The sequence below is a fragment of the Homalodisca vitripennis genome, chromosome X (genome assembly GCF_021130785.1).
Source record: "Homalodisca vitripennis isolate AUS2020 chromosome X, UT_GWSS_2.1, whole genome shotgun sequence".
NCBI classification, from domain to species: Eukaryota; Metazoa; Arthropoda; class Insecta; order Hemiptera; family Cicadellidae; genus Homalodisca; species Homalodisca vitripennis.
The window spans coordinates 161,132,277-161,151,206 of NC_060215.1; positions in this window are offsets into that span (position 1 = coordinate 161,132,277).

An 18,930-nucleotide genomic window follows, 5' to 3' on the forward strand; every position below is an offset into this window, starting at 1 on the left:
CAAATGAATCGGAAATGGGTCTTTTTATTATTGGTTCATATTCGTTTTAAAGAGATGAAGTTTCCGATTTATGACTTCATTTCAATTCGTACGGAAGCCAACACAATATGTTGAAAATTTAGTTTGTGGTGCTTCACTTTTAAACGTGTCTAGCGTATTCAGGGCTAACTTTAAGGTGTATGATATTTTTTAAGACACAAAGATAAGGCAGCAGTAGTATCATAGGTTTGTAAAACTTATTTACATGATTTCAATATGTTCTATTTTTTAATGCTAAAAATTAATTCTATGAAATAAATATAGTTTTGCGCTTTAAAATATGTAACTAAGTATTTTATTGCTGTTTACTGTCGTATTAATCGTTTCGTTTTCCATCTATTTAATTATTATAACAGTTCTATATATTTATAAATGAAAATTTTTCCTTTTAGTAATGAAGCTTGCTTTCATCAAGAAAAATATCCCACCTAAATATTTCTTTTCTGTATTTAAGGTATATAAATATTACGTTATGTAGACATATAAATGTTATTCCTTTAATAAACACGAATATCATTGTTTTTAGAGGATACATCGTACATGGTAATAATAGAATGATTTAAAAATAATTTCTATAACCATTGAATGACGACATCAAACACTTTTGTGTGTATGTGAGTGCGTGTCCGTGCGTGTGTGTGTGGGGTGTGGAGGGGATCAAGCATAATGAGCAACACACTATATCTTTACCTATGATCTAAACTTAACGAAAGATTGTATTATATTTTGTTAATAAAATTAGAATGGAATCAAATTAAAAGATAATAATTAATAGGGTTGAGAAAACTATGGATTAGGCAAATGTACAATTACAATTGTAAACATGTGCTCGACACCTTAAGTATGTAGGTTAATACTTAAATAATAATAGTTGTAATCACCAGATTAATGTAGCAAAGTTTTGCAAGCAGGACGAGCAACATATAATAGGAATTCTCGATTAATGTTTTCTCATGAAGCATGTTGTTTAGCAATACAATAACCCTGCCAAATATATGAATTATATTTTAATCGTTGAACTTTGTTTGCAGGATTGTTTGTTTTTGTAGGATTGTTTGTAATTAGTAAAGTCACGTGACTATTAAACGAAATTCGAATATTCTTACATTTTAAGCTCAACCGGCTATCGTCTTGACTCTCATTTAAGTTGACACTCTACAATAAGCCCGAAATAAAAACAATTTTATAAAATCTTTTGTACCAAAATTGAGGTTTGATATCGGAAACCGTAATTTCCTAGACGATACTCATAATTTTAGTTATAAAATGCTATTATATTAAATTATGACAATGTTAGAAAAATTATAAGGGCAGCTAGAAAAGAAATGCCTATTTAGAGATTCCATGCGTTTTAATTAATGTGAAAATGAGTATTACTAATATTTTAAACGAAAAGTGAATTCTTTTCATAAATAGATAAATTTAATTTTACATCTGTTAGAATCCGATTAATAATTTGTTTGTCCCAAAAAAACAAACAAAAACAAAATTTTATGAAAAGTTCGGTGTAGTTTTGGAACAGATAAATGCTCTTGGTCACAAAACATACATGACTATTATGGAAAAAGTCTTTAGATTATACATAAATATCTTTAGTTTGAATGAATATTGGATTCATATTAGTGTCTAGTTAGTTCTGCACCAGTAAAACAGTCCATAATCAAGTACTCTGCTTTGTTGCATAGTACAATAATTTTATAAAAACATGTCTTATGGCTATTTGATTTTTCTTACATGATTTTCTCATTTATGTTTTGATCAAGAATAATTCATAATTATCTAGTATTGTTAATATAACCAAACTGAGCACAATATGTCTGTTAAAGCAACAATCAGCACATTTTTGTAGAATATTATTTGATACATGTACGTCCATTTTTAAGTAGATAAATTTAGTTTCTTCTCGATACAATAGCATATGGTTCGTTATCACCATTGAATGGCACATAAATCTTCGTTCAAGAGGTGAGTTAATTAATTCCATGCATCGTCGGTAAAACACAACACTCCACTATCGACAGAAGAAGTAAAAACTGTAAATGAAATTTCCATTACGTATATCGGTTTTGCATATAGTTACAGTGCTGTGTCGGCGGCGTTCAGATAAGGATAGTCGTGAGATCGTGCTCCTGTGTTGAACTTATAAAGACTTTAGTTTTTGCGATCAGGTCAAATATATTAAGTGGTGGGTTTTGAACCTTTTCACTTTCGTCTACTTTTAGAAAAATGGCCAGTTGTGGAATTTGTATGAAGCCCCTTAAACAAAAGAAGACATTGACATGCTGTAAGTGCGGTAAGGAGTTTCATTGCACTTGTCTAGATTCAAACAAAGCCAAAATGGAGCGTATAACGGCTGATACTTGGAAATGTATAAACTGTCCTGAGCAGAAAAGGAAGCGCCGGCGAGTCGATGTAGATGGCCAGGAAGGTAAGCTTTTCCTGGAAGACATCACTAAGAAAGTATTCAAAATTGAAACAAATCAGAAAAGTCAGGAACAAAGTTTTTTAAAAAAAATTGACTTGTTAAATGAAAACCTAGATAGCAATACAAGGTTGATCAAAGTAGAAAATGACGCGCTCAATGGGATTTTTGAATACATTGATATTCTTCTGAAACGTAATATAAAGCTGAGCAATAGGGTGGATTTTTGGAAAAAAACGAGTAAAGGGAATGGAAAGTACTCGAGAGTGAATTTCGTGGAAATATATGGTGTCCCTATGCAACTTCAGGAGGACGTATTGAGTGTAGTTAAGGAGGTTAGGAAGGCCATTGGCATGGACGTCGTGGACTCTATGTTTGATGCGTATCATCGGATGGGTAACAGGGCGGCTCACAACTATATCTACGTGAACGAGGACCTAACACCAACGAGGAGGCGGCTCTTGGGGACTGGGAGGCTGCTAAAGGGTGATAGTGATGACCGGTACCAGTGGGGTTGAGGGGAAAGATCTTCCTATGAAATTATGACGATTCAGGTGACTAGTCATTGTAGTAGTGCATACGGCTGTTTAAATTTGGATTTTTTAAGTCAAAAAGGCTTGTATAATTGTTCATGTTTTATTTCAGTTTCGGTTTTCTTATTTCAAAATCGGTATGAATGCGTTTAATCAATTTCCTATTTTAATTAATTTTACTAACTTTATCACAAAAGGAATTTATGACAAGAAAGTAAATAGGTAATTAGTGTAAAAAAATAAATGTTTTAAGATCATTTATCTGTGGGCCAATTATTATACTTCTTCCAAAATTGAAAACAAAAAAACATTTTCAAATTATTTAATTACCGAAATAAAAAAATCCAAAGGAATATTACATACGTTTTAGAAACGAATTAAATAAAAGTTTAAGCAATTGAAAGATACAGTTTACTAACACTAATTTGATTTGATTTTGTAATATTTGGATTCACATATTATAAAATGATCCCCCAGCCTTATGATACTTATTAAAACTGTATGAAACTTACACAGTTCGGTATTCAAAAGAACAATTTTTTCATTTTGCATAATCCATATTTCCCTTATAAATATTATTGCTCGAGTTAAATTTGCCTTGAATATTTCAGCTAAAAAAATATGGAAATCTTTTCTTATTGTTCTTATGTTTTGACGTCGATATTGAAATTATCATGATTATTTAATTATTTACTATATTCTCAGTGTTTTTGTTTATATCACGTAAAACGTTTAAGCACAATGAAAGATAAAGTAATCTAAATTTAACTAAACATATATACATTTTAATTATATCTATTTACATGAAAAAACCAAAATCTAAACAATACAGTGAATTCAAATACATATTATTGTTACCCTTGTGGGATTTAAAGTTTACTGAAATCAGCTTGATCATGTACTAGATATACGGCTGCATTTTCTCCGAAAGAAGATTTGTGCACTCCGGACCTAATGAAACTTGTATTTTTTTTCTTTGCAGGCTGCCCTTGTGATGGCGAGAATTCTCCGACAGCGAGTTGTTCTCGTATGTGGCCCATACCCGGAGTACGTTCCTTATCAGTTTTTGAATGAATTCCTCTTTTGCCGCATGCCTCACGAACTGTAATATTGTTCCGGATAGTTTGCCTCAATTTAGCTTATTTCCCACTCTGTGTCAAGCGTCCACCATCGAGTCAGAAATGTTCAAATCCAGTGCCTTCTTGCCTCTTTCGCTGCACTTACTATATTTTAATTTTCTCATAGGGACACCATACATTCCGAATGCGATGTTTTGTGAGTATTTGCTAAACCAGGTGTGAGTTTTGTTTTAACATGCTTTAACTGAACATGGCGAGATCGAAATATCTTAATATTTTGAAAGTGTTAACATTATTTCAAAGTGGCAGTGGTGTGATCTATTAATAGTAAAGATTTAAGTAGGTATTCCAGTGCTATACTATTAAATGCACGCTTTGTATTATGTATTGAGAGTAATTGATTGTATTAATAACTTTTCCTTTATTGTGTTATACTAATGAGTTGGTTGTGTTTTAATTATCGTATTTTTCTCTTTAAATAAATAACTGAATATAATTTATTCACATGTAGTAATGCTTATGTTGTCAATTGCTTTTAGTCTTTGTTTATACATAAAGGTTTGTATCTCTAACGTTTTAACACTTAAGTGTCTCTGTCAGCGATTCCTGTATTTGTGCTTTCAATTTTAATAGTAACTTACTTCTTTGTTAATTATACAAAATAGTAAATTAGTTTAACTGTTCTAAGATTTCAGTAAAATATTGTATTTAATTTTTAAAATAAAATACTGTTATTAGCATTTGTCATAGACAAAAGTTTGTTTTCCAAATGTTCAAACATATCAGCGACTTTATATCCGATTCTATTTTGCCATACTTTTCTTAGATGCAATTCTCCTGTCCATCCTTTGTATGTATAATATATTGTCAAGCGGAGTTTGCAGTTTACAGTGTATAATTAAAGAGTTTTGGAATGCAAATATTCATAGAAATTCAGACCTGTCACAATCCACCATCTTAAACAAAATAAATAAACAGACCACCTATTCTATGAGTGTAATTCTACACACTATCTTTTACTTTACTCACATACAGTGTTTAAATTTATGGTTGATATTTAGCAGCAATATAATAATTTACATAATTACGAGGTATTGATTATAAATAAATTATGTGCTTTGTAATTTCATTGATCAGCTAACAAATAGCTACTCAAAATAATTGAGTAATTGTCTCAAAATAGCTACTTATATGTAGCTAACTAATAGCTACTCAAAATAATTGAGTAATTGTATCAAAATAGCTACTTATATATTTTTTGTGAAGTGGTTTAATGTACTTACAATTTATTCCATTATGTATGTGTAAAGAAACAGAGTATCCTGCACCTGTACCTGAAGTTTGTGTATGAATATATTATTCTGTATTCTTATATTGGGAGACAAGATTATGGATAAAAATTTTATTTTGAACGAACTATGCCTTAAAAAAAAGATTGAAATCTAATATAAGTCTTAATATACTATGTGTTCATTTATGAATGTACTTTTACTTAGAAAAACGTGGCTTCCCTTCGGTCATATCTAACAACATCTGGAAAAATTCTATATTCTCATCTTCAACCATTTACAATCAAGAGATTTCCATTTTTTCTCCTGTAAATATTTCTAAGAAGATAATCTCTAAAGAGAGAGAAGATTTTAATGTTTCCTGTCGTTATCGAAAGAAAATTGAGTCATTTTTATATCTATTCGTTGGATCCCTTGGTGGTTTTTTTAATTCTGCAGTGTTGAGTGAAAACAAAATCCAACTATTAATATTCTTATCTTGCCAACCGCAAAGGATGCACACAAATTTGAAAATGAATAAAATTAAAGTAAAACTTACACTTTTCAATTCTATTGTAGATTTTTCAGCATGGTAAAAAAAAAATAAATAGCCTTAATAGAAATGAATTTGAATTCAGGCTGTGTCACTTTGAAAACTATCTCATGTGGCCTGTACAGTACGCGCGCTGAAGGTTCGGCTCCGAGTCAACCGAGCGGATTATGGCGGGGGACGGGTGGATTACCCGATATAACAACTGTTCTGCAGACATCCACCAATGTTTGGCCCGCTGCAGTCTGAATATTTATTGTCCCTGTTCTCAGGATTCTTTATACATCAGTGTTTCGTATTCATTCATCTGTCATAAAATTAGTGTATAAACAATACACCCCAAAACATTTTCTATTCGAATATAATACAATGAAATTCAACATAATTTCATTAAAGTTTAAACTTTTAGTTTATCACAGATCACCACTATGGCCTAAAGTGTTTTTTTTGTTTTTGTTTTTTTTTCAGAAGAAACTATTGCAAAGTGATTCAATGTTAAACTTTCAAATGGTATTGCCGTGTTGCATTTACGTGAATGGGCCATAGACTGTAGGGCAGCGGTGTCGGTGATACATTCCACTTCAGACTAAGTTACGGCTAACCTAAACTATGTATCTGAAAAAAGTTAAATCTAAAATTAACTTCAGTTCATTCAGAAAAACTTTCCCGCTGGTGAAAGTTTCCTGACCAAATAATAAAAAAATCCTCACATACAAACGTTTTTGTATCACAATTTTGGCACAGTTAATTTTAAAATATATTTTATTGAAGAAAAGTAATAAAACATTGAAACTTAATACATCCATTAGCATTGGCATAAACAGGAAAATAGATCTGCGAAGTTTCAGAATTTTATTTGTACAGTAAGTTGGTCTAACCGTAAGTTGATTGTCGAGCGAGAATTAACATTGCCGTCCGTGACGGATCATTGGAGAGTCAATGTTTTTATTTGGTTAGTAGGGCAACGACAGGGCCGAACCTTCAGCGCGCGTACTGTACATATACTGTGAAAGCAGCTTAATATAGTTATGGTCACTCGTATCTCAAGTATGGGGCGGTATTTTAAGAAAATTCCGTATTTAAAATGCAATAATGTTTAAAGAAAACAAATTATTGTATGTAAATAAATGAAGACAGCAGAACCGTTTTCAGTAAGTTTGGTGTTTCTACAGTGTCAGAGTTTATTATGTTAAATATCACAGACATTAGCCAGAATCTCTTTGAATGACTCTTTTTTATAAATACCGGATGAAAGTCTCTTCATTTGTGAACGGTTGGGAGTTTAAAATTGTATTTGTATTTGTTGTGTATTGGATTTGTAGTAACAACAATTAATTCTACGAAAATTTGCCATCATTTAGTGATATATTAAATCAGTGACAATGCCTCGATGTGAAACACAATCTCTTGATCAGGTGAACTACTAACCTAACATATAATTACAATGTACTTAAAAATAAGCAAATCATACCAAAGTTTTTGAAACGCATAAGTCAGGAATCATAACAATTATGTTGTGTGTCAACTCCAAGCCCACTTATCTATAAAACATGTACTTAATAAAAAAGCTATTAAAATCAAACTAAAGTAAATAGCTCACAACAGGTCTGCGACTGAACCACTGGGAACTGACCAGAGGTCAATTGTAAACTCCAAGCACACTAATCTATAAAACATGTACTTAAAAAAAAGCTATTAAAATCAAACTGACGTATATCGCTCACAACAGGTCTGCGACTGAACCACTGGGAACTAACCAGAGGTCAGTTGTAAACGACAACTGTGAAGGCAGAAGTTGGGGGTAACACAGGAAACGGAAATGGGTCTCTTTATTATTGGTTCATTGTCCAATTTCCTTTTAAAGAGAAAAAGTTTCCGTTGCGTTACGTTGACTTCATTTTAATTCATACGGAAGCCAACACAATATTTTGAAATTTAGTTTGTGGTGCTTTACATTCCTACGTGTCTAGCCTAATCAGGGTGAACTTTAACGTGTGTGATATTTGTAAGAGACAAAGCCAAGGCAGCAGTAGTATCTCTGAAGCTTATTTCATGATTTCAATATTTCTATTTTTATTGCTAAAAATTAATTCTATGAAATAAATATAGTTTTGCGCTTTAAAAAATGTCTCTAAGTATTTTATTGGTGTTTATTGTCGTATTAGTCGTTTCGTTTTCAATCTATTTAATTATTATAACAGTTCTATATATTTATAAATGAAAATTTTTCCTTTTAGTAATGAAGCTTGCTTTCATCAAGAAAAATATCCCACCTAAATATTTCTTTTCTGTATTTAAGGTATATAAATATTACGTTATGTAGACATATAAATGTTATTCCTTTAATAAACACGAATATCATTGTTTTTAGAGGATACATCGTACATGGTAATAATAGAATGATTTAAAAATAATTTCTATAACCATTGAATGACGACATCAAACACTTTTGTGTGTATGTGAGTGCGTGTCCGTGCGTGTGTGTGTGGGGTGTGGAGGGGATCAAGCATAATGAGCAACACACTATATCTTTACCTATGATCTAAACTTAACGAAAGATTGTATTATATTTTGTTAATAAAATTAGAATGGAATCAAATTAAAAGATAATAATTAATAGGGTTGAGAAAACTATGGATTAGGCAAATGTACAATTACAATTGTAAACATGTGCTCGACACCTTAAGTATGTAGGTTTAATACTTAAATAATAATAGTTGTAATCACCAGATTAATGTAGCAAAGTTTTGCAAGCAGGACGAGCAACATATAATAGGAATTCTCGATTAATGTTTTCTCATGAAGCATGTTGTTTAGCAATACAATAACCCTGCCAAATATATGAATTATATTTTAATCGTTGAACTTTGTTTGCAGGATTGTTTGTTTTTGTAGGATTGTTTGTAATTAGTAAAGTCACGTGACTATTAAACGAAATTCGAATATTCTTACATTTTAAGCTCAACCGGCTATCGTCTTGACTCTCATTTAAGTTGACACTCTACAATAAGCCCGAAATAAAAACAATTTTATAAAATCTTTTGTACCAAAATTGAGGTTTGATATCGGAACCGTAATTTCCTAGACGATACTCATAATTTTAGTTATAAAATGCTATTATATTAAATTATGACAATGTTAGAAAATTATAAGGGCAGCTAGAAAAGAAATGCCTATTTAGAGATTCCATGCGTTTTAATTAATGTGAAAATGAGTATTACTAATATTTTAAACGAAAAGTGAATTCTTTTCATAAATAGATAAATTTAATTTTACATCTGTTAGAATCCGATTAATAATTTGTTTGTCCCAAAAAAACAAACAAAAACAAAATTTTATGAAAAGTTCGGTGTAGTTTTGGAACAGATAAATGCTCTTGGTCACAAAACATACATGACTATTATGGAAAAAGTCTTTAGATTATACATAAATATCTTTAGTTTGAATGAATATTGGATTCATATTAGTGTCTAGTTAGTTCTGCACCAGTAAAACAGTCCATAATCAAGTACTCTGCTTTGTTGCATAGTACAATAATTTTATAAAAACATGTCTTATGGCTATTTGATTTTTCTTACATGATTTTCTCATTTATGTTTTGATCAAGAATAATTCATAATTATCTAGTATTGTTAATATAACCAAACTGAGCACAATATGTCTGTTAAAGCAACAATCAGCACATTTTTGTAGAATATTATTTGATACATGTACGTCCATTTTTAAGTAGATAAATTTAGTTTCTTCTCGATACAATAGCATATGGTTTCGTTATCACCATTGAATGGCACATAAATCTTCGTTCAAGAGGTGAGTTAATTAATTCCATGCATCGTCGGTAAAACACAACACTCCACTATCGACAGAAGAAGTAAAACTGTAAATGAAATTTCCATTACGTATATCGGTTTTGCATATAGTTACAGTGCTGTGTCGGCGGCGTTCAGATAAGGATAGTCGTGAGATCGTGCTCCTGTGTTGAACTTATAAAGACTTTAGTTTTTGCGATCAGGTCAAATATATTAAGTGGTGGGTTTTGAACCTTTTCACTTTCGTCTACTTTTAGAAAAATGGCCAGTTGTGGAATTTGTATGAAGCCCCTTAAACAAAAGAAGACATTGACATGCTGTAAGTGCGGTAAGGAGTTTCATTGCACTTGTCTAGATTCAAACAAAGCCAAAATGGAGCGTATAACGGCTGATACTTGGAAATGTATAAACTGTCCTGAGCAGAAAAGGAAGCGCCGGCGAGTCGATGTAGATGGCCAGGAAGGTAAGCTTTTCCTGGAAGACATCACTAAGAAAGTATTCAAAATTGAAACAAATCAGAAAAGTCAGGAACAAAGTTTTTTAAAAAAAATTGACTTGTTAAATGAAAACCTAGATAGCAATACAAGGTTGATCAAAGTAGAAAATGACGCGCTCAATGGGATTTTTGAATACATTGATATTCTTCTGAAACGTAATATAAAGCTGAGCAATAGGGTGGATTTTTGGAAAAACGAGTAAAGGGAATGGAAAGTACTCGAGAGTGAATTTCGTGGAAATATATGGTGTCCCTATGCAACTTCAGGAGGACGTATTGAGTGCAGTTAAGGAGGTTGGGAAGGCCTTTGACATGGACGTCGCGGACTCTATGTTTGATGCGTATCATCGGATGGGTAACAGGACGGCTCACAACTCAATCTACGTGAACGAGGACCTAACACCAACGAGGAGGCGGCTCTTGGGGACTGGGAGGCTGCTAAAGGGTGATAGTGATGACCGGTACCAGTGGGGTTGAGGGGAAAGATCTTCCTATCAAATTATGACGATTCAGGTGACTAGTCATTGTAATAGTGCATACGGCTGTTTAAATTTGGATTTTTTAAGTCAAAAAGGCTTGTATAATTGTTCATGTTTTATTTCAGTTTCGGTTTCTTATTTCAAAATCGGTATGAATGCGTTTAATCAATTTCCTATTTTAATTAATTTTACTAACTTTATCACAAAAGGAATTTATGACAAGAAAGTAAATAGGTAATTAGTGTAAAAAAATAAATGTTTTAAGATAATTTATCTGTGGGCCAATTATTATACTTCTTCCAAAATTGAAAACAAAAAACATTTTCAAATTATTTAATTACCGAAATAAAAAAATCCAAAGGAATATTACATACGTTTTAGAAACGAATTAAATAAAAGTTTAAGCAATTGAAAGATACAGTTTACTAACACTAATTTGATTTGATTTTGTAATATTTGGATTCACATATTATAAAATGATCCCCCAGCCTTATGATACTTATTAAAACTGTATGAAACTTACACAGTTCGGTATTCAAAAGAACAATTTTTCATTTTGCATAATCCATATTTCCCTTATAAATATTATTGCTCGAGTTAAATTTGCCTTGAATATTTCAGCTAAAAAAATATGGAAATCTTTTCTTATTGTTCTTATGTTTTGACGTCGATATTGAAATTATCATGATTATTTAATTATTTACTATATTCTCGGTGTTTTTGTTTATATCACGTAAAACGTTTAAGCACAATGAAAGATAAAGTAATCTAAATTTAACTAAACATATATACATTTTAATTATATCTATTTACATGAAAAAACCAAAATCTAAACAATACAGTGAATTCAAATATATATTATTGTTACCCTTGTGGGATTTAAAGTTTACTGAAATCAGCTTGATCATGTACTAGATATACGGCTGCATTTTCTCCGAAAGAAGATTTGTGCACTCCGGACCTAATGAAACTTGTATTTTTTTCTTTGCAGGCTGCCCTTGTGATGGCGAGAATTCTCCGACAGCGAGTTGTTCTCGTATGTGGCCCATACCCGGAGTACGTTCCTTATCAGTTTTTGAATGAATTCCTCTTTTGCCGCATGCCTCACGAACTGTAATATTGTTCCGGATAGTTTGCCTCAATTTAGCTTATTTCCCACTCTGTGTCAAGCGTCCACCATCGAGTCAGAAATGTTCAAATCCAGTGCCTTCTTGCCTCTTTCGCTGCACTTACTAAATTTTAATTTTTTCATAGGGACACCATACATTCCGAATGCGATGTTTTGTGAGTATTTGCTAAACCAGGTGTGAGTTTTGTTTTAACATGCTTTAACTGAACATGGCGAGATCGAAATATCTTAATATTTTGAAAGTGTTAACATTATTTCAAAGTGGCAGTGGTGTGATCTATTAATAGTAAAGATTTAAGTAGGTATTCCAGTGCTATACTATTAAATGCACGCTTTGTATTATGTATTGAGAGTAATTGATTGTATTAATAACTTTTACTTTATTGTGTTATACTAATGAGTTGGTTGTGTTTTAATTATCGTATTTTTCTCTTTAAATAAATAACTGAATATAATTTATTCACATGTAGTAATGCTTATGTTGTCAATTGCTTTTAGTCTTTGTTTATACATAAAGGTTTTATCTCTAACGTTTTAACACTTAAGTGTCTCTGTCAGCGATTCCTGTATTTGTGCTTTCAATTTTAATAGTAACTTACTTCTTTGTTAATTATACAAAATAGTAAATTAGTTTAACTGTTCTAAGATTTCAGTAAAATATTGTATTTAATTTTTAAAATAAAATACTGTTATTAGCATTTGTCATAGACAAAAGTTTGTTTTCCAAATGTTCAAACATATCAGCGACTTTATATCCGATTCTATTTTGCCATACTTTTCTTAGATGCAATTCTCCTGTCCATCCTTTGTATGTATAATATATTGTCAAGCGGAGTTTGCAGTTTACAGTGTATAATTAAAGAGTTTTGGAATGCAAATATTCATAGAAATTCAGACCTGTCACAATCCACCATCTTAAACAAAATAAATAAACAGACCACCTATTCTATGAGTGTAATTCTACACACTATCTTTTACTTTACTCACATACAGTGTTTAAATTTATGGTTGATATTTAGCAGCAATATAATAATTTACATAATTACGAGGTATTGATTATAAATAAATTATGTGCTTTGTAATTTCATTGATCAGCTAACAAATAGCTACTCAAAATAATTGAGTAATTGTCTCAAAATAGCTACTTATATGTAGCTAACTAATAGCTACTCAAAATAATTGAGTAATTGTATCAAAATAGCTACTTATATATTTTTTGTGAAGTGGTTTAATGTACTTACAATTTATTCCATTATGTATGTGTAAAGAAACAGAGTATCCTGCACCTGTACCTGAAGTTTGTGTATGAATATATTATTCTGTATTCTTATATTGGGAGACAAGATTATGGATAAAAATTTTATTTTGAACGAACTATGCCTTAAAAAAAGATTGAAATCTAATATAAGTCTTAATATACTATGTGTTCATTTATGAATGTACTTTTACTTAGAAAAACGTGGCTTCCCTTCGGTCATATCTAACAACATCTGAAAAAATTCTATATTCTCATCTTCAACCATTTACAATCAAGAGATTTCCATTTTTTCTCCTGTAAATATTTCTAAGAAGATAATCTCTAAAGAGAGAGAAGATTTTAATGTTTCCTGTCGTTATCGAAAGAAAATTGAGTCATTTTTATATCTATTCGTTGGATCCCTTGGTGGTTTTAATTCTGCAGTGTTGAGTGAAAACAAAATCCAACTATTAATATTCTTATCTTGCCAACCGCAAAGGATGCACACAAATTTGAAAATGAATAAAATTAAAGTAAAACTTACACTTTTCAATTCTATTGTAGATTTTTCAGCATGGTAAAAAAAAAAAAATAAATAGCCTTAATAGAAATGAATTTGAATTCAGGCTGTGTCACTTTGAAAACTATCTCATGTGGCCTGTACAGTACGCGCGCTGAAGGTTCGGCTCCGAGTCAACCGAGCGGATTATGGCGGGGGACGGGTGGATTACCCGATATAACAACTGTTCTGCAGACATCCACCAATGTTTGGCCCGCTGCAGTCTGAATATTTATTGTCCCTGTTCTCAGGATTCTTTATACATCAGTGTTTCGTATTCATTCATCTGTCATAAAATTAGTGTATAAACAATACACCCCAAAACATTTTCTATTCGAATATAATACAATGAAATTCAACATAATTTCATTAAAGTTTAAACTTTTAGTTTATCACAGATCACCACTATGGCCTAAAGTGTTTTTTTTTGTTTTTGTTTTTTTTCAGAAGAAACTATTGCAAAGTGATTCAATGTTAAACTTTCAAATGGTATTGCCGTGTTGCATTTACGTGAATGGGCCATAGACTGTAGGGCAGCGGTGTCGGTGATACATTCCACTTCAGACTAAGTTACGGCTAACCTAAACTATGTATCTGAAAAAAGTTAAATCTAAAATTAACTTCAGTTCATTCAGAAAAACTTTCCCGCTGGTGAAAGTTTCCTGACCAAATAATAAAAAAATCCTCACATACAAACGTTTTTGTATCACAATTTTGGCACAGTTAATTTTAAAATATATTTTATTAAAGAAAAGTAATAAAACATTGAAACTTAATACATCCATTAGCATTGGCATAAACAGGAAAATAGATCTGCGAAGTTTCAGAATTTTATTTGTACAGTAAGTTGGTCTAACCGTAAGTTGATTGTCGAGCGAGAATTAAACATTGCCGTCCGTGACGGATCATTGGAGAGTCAATGTTTTTATTTGGTTAGTAGGGCAACGACAGGGCCGAACCTTCAGCGCGCGTACTGTACATATACTGTGAAAGCAGCTTAATATAGTTATGGTCACTCGTATCTCAAGTATGGGGCGGTATTTTAAGAAAATTCCGTATTTAAAATGCAATAATGTTTAAAGAAAACAAATTATTGTATGTAAATAAATGAAGACAGCAGAACCGTTTTCAGTAAGTTTGGTGTTTCTACAGTGTCAGAGTTTATTATGTTAAATATCACAGACATTAGCCAGAATCTCTTTGAATGACTCTTTTTTATAAATACCGGATGAAAGTCTCTTCATTTGTGAACGGTTGGGAGTTTAAAATTGTATTTGTATTTGTTGTGTATTGGATTTGTAGTAACAACAATTAATTCTACGAAAATTTGCCATCATTTAGTGATATATTAAATCAGTGACAATGCCTCGATGTGAAACACAATCTCTTGATCAGGTGAACTACTAACCTAACATATAATTACAATGTACTTAAAAATAAGCAAATCATACCAAAGCTTTTGAAACGCATAAGTCAGGAATCATAACAATTATGTTGTGTGTCAACTCCAAGCCCACTTATTTATAAAACATGTACTTAATAAAAAAGCTATTAAAATCAAACTAAAGTAAATAGCTCACAACAGGTCTGCGACTGAACCACTGGGAACTGACCAGAGGTCAATTGTAAACTCCAAGCACACTAATCTATAAAACATGTACTTAAAAAAAAAGCTATTAAAATCAAACTGAAGTATATCGCTCACAATAGGTCTGCGACTGAACCACTGCTAACTAACCAGAGGTCAGTTGTAAACGACAACTGTGAAGGCAGAAGTTGGGGGTAACACAGGAAACGGAAATGGGTCTCTTTATTATTGGTTCATTGTCCAATTTCCTTTTAAAGAGAAAAAGTTTCCGTTGCGTTACGTTGACTTCATTTTAATTCATACGGAAGCCAACACAATATTTTGAAATTTAGTTTGTGGTGCTTTACATTCCTACGTGTCTAGCCTAATCAGGGTGAACTTTAACGTGTGTGATATTTGTAAGAGACAAAGCCAAGGCAGCAGTAGTATCTCTGAAGCTTATTTCATGATTTCAATATTTCTATTTTTATTGCTAAAAATTAATTCTATGAAATAAATATAGTTTTTGCGCTTTAAAAAATGTCTCTAAGTATTTTATTGGTGTTTATTGTCGTATTAGTCGTTTCGTTTTCAATCTATTTAATTATTATAACAGTTTTATATATTTTATAAATGAAAATTTTTCCTTTTAGTAATGAAGCTAGCTTTGATCAAGAAAAATATCTCAACTAAATATTTATTTTCTTTTATAAGGTATATAAATATTACGTTACGTAGACATATTAATGTTATTCCTTTAATAAACACGAATATCGGTGTACGATACATCGTACATGGTAATAATATAATGATTTACAAATAATTTTTAAAACTTTGACTTGACATAAAAAACCGTTGTGTGTATGTGAGTGCGTGTGCGTGTGTGTGTAGGGGGTGGGGAGGTGGCAAGCATAATTGGCAACACACTATATCTTTACCTACGATCTAAACTTAACGAAAGTTTGTATTATATTTTGTTAATATACTTAGAATGGAATCAAATTAAACGATATAATATTAATAGCGTTGAGGAAACTATTGATTAGGCAAATTGCTGTTTATTAGAAGTCACGGACTAATGCTCTACAGAAGAGATGACCTAATTCTATAGTTAACAGAGGCGTCTTTGAGTTGTAACTTTGTTTATCATCCTAAGAAGCAATTTGTAGGGTGTTGGTATAAGATGTTGATAACATCAAGATAGAGGATAAATACAATATCAGATTAACTAAATTTTACTCATCTAACTCATATAAAATCCACAAACCTTTCTTCCAAACTACGTAATACAACGTTTAATAGAGCAATATATTAGACTAAGGAAATAACCTTATCCACTATCTATAAAAAATGAGCAAGTTTAAGTTTTACCTGTAGTGAGCCAAGTGATTTTGCAGGTAGTAGGATCGATCACGCTCACCATTACAACAATTCTTAAGGAGCCTTGGAGGAGACCTTGGTGGTCGAGGATTCGCTGCTAGAGGTCCTGTCAGTCACGGACCCGCTGGAGACTCTTACAGTTGTCACTTCAGACCATTCCCACGTTCTTACGTTCGGTGGACTGTCCACTCCGCTCGGCAACCCCATACTAGGTGCAGATTGATACTGGCAGTTGTCTCAGTTTACTGGATTCATTGAATATGTCACGAAATATCTGTGTGATTTATTGGTTTATATCACATGAATCATGTGAAATATAGTACACACTCGAATCTTAGGTTTGGAGAGTACTGTCTTAAATCTTATAATACATTTTTGTACTAATTATAAATTATTGTAATGGATAAACAGACTTTCAAAGAGGTATATTCATAAGATTTTTAATATCTTTGTAAGCTAGGCTTATACTTTAGAATGCTATACTAAATCAGGAATACATACGAGTAGATTTTTGAATTAAATCGTTAGAACTTTCTTGGACTGTATTTTCCAGCAATTTGCAGTTATTAAAAGGAATGCTATATGTATCATCATCGCCCAATGTTGCCTTTTATAACAGAAATAATTACGTCTGATGAAAGAGATCTGAATAAGAAATACTAAAGAAATTATACTTTCTTAAAATATCATTTTAATTCAAGCAAATGAGAAAAATAGCCGTGACGTGGACAATGTTATTAATGTAATACTAAAAATATGAAATTTTAGAGATTATAATTGACTTAATAAGTATTTTCAAAATCAATTATTAAAATTTATGTACATTAAACATCCAGCTTTTACTGGATAAAACTAACCAATTGAAAGTGTAGACTTTAGTATTCAAGTAAAATACAAAATTGTCTGTATGTACATTCCTGAGAGAAAATGCTCTTTATGTGATATTGAGGTTAGTTTTCAGTGGTTGCAAAAACATAGTCTTGGAATGATTAAAAGGGCAATATAATCCCTAAGCGTTGACTGATGCTTGAAATATGTAAGAGCTATAACAGTAAGAAAGTAATGGCTGGCAATGTATGAAAGTATAGCATGACTACACAATATCTACCAAACCAGGCGCTGACTGATGGCTGAAATAATTGAAAACTTTAACACATTCGCAAGTTAACTGCTGGACATGGATAGGAGTCTAGCCTTTACTTTCTTCATAAAACAGTATGAATCGAGCGAAACACGAACGCGTTATTGATACACCTTAAATGTGTGTTTATCATGTTTAATCATAAATCTGAAACTTCTTTCCCAACAATAACTTGTAGATTGCTTTAACAAACAATGCAGACGGGGCTTGTAATACAAATCTTCAATACAGTTAACGTATGTAAATAGGTATTAGACAGTTTATATGTAGTTGTGCATGATACTTGTACATCAAATACACCAAATGTCTGTGTAGTGATGACCTTCTTTCTGCAGGAACCGACACCAAGGTGTCAGACATGGACGGCTTGCCCTACTCTACCCTGCTGTATGGTAACGGTCTGGGCTACGCTGCTCCAAGATCGATCCCCGCCAACACCACCAGTGTCAACTCCGTCCACGGGTCCGCTGCGCATCGGCAATGGACGACCCACGCCAGTGAGGATATCCCGGTCTACGCCCAGGGACCCCTGGCCAACCGACTCTTCAGCGGCACCCAGGACCAGAGCTTCATTCCTCACGCGATCGCCTACATCGGCTGTCTGGACGAGCACAGCAAGCGCTGCCAGGACTTCAACAACACTGCCGCCAAACAGGCGGTACGGTAAAGTCTTTATTCCTATTACCTTTCATGTCCTTGCTTGTCAGGAACCTCCGGCATGCTGATTAATATGTAAGAATTTTTGTCAGTTTTATATTATATACTAGCTGTTTCCTGCGGCTTCGCACGCTTTTTATAAGCTTTGCCCGTGTATGAGCACTTCGATAATAATAATTATAATCTCTTTATTGCGTTCTTTTAACAATCTTTACATCGTATCGCAATCGTCAACAGTTTTTATAAGTCTATTTACACGAGTTCATCCACACATTCACACAACCTCATATTCACAATTCTTACAATCATTCAGGTCACAATCACATTGACCTCAGATCCAGCAATCTCCAATATCCCAGCGGCTTGACATGAATTCATCAACAGAGTAGAAAGCCTTGGACTCCAAAAGGAGTTTGAGACGCGTTTTAAATTGATTTTAATTATTGGAAATTTTGATTTCTTCAGGGAGCCTGTTGAACACCAACAATCTGACACCAACTTCTTGCGGTAGATTTTGCGCTAATGTCAATCTGTGTTGATGCGTGCGAAAGTTGTCCCTCCCTCTAGTTTCATATTGATGAACGT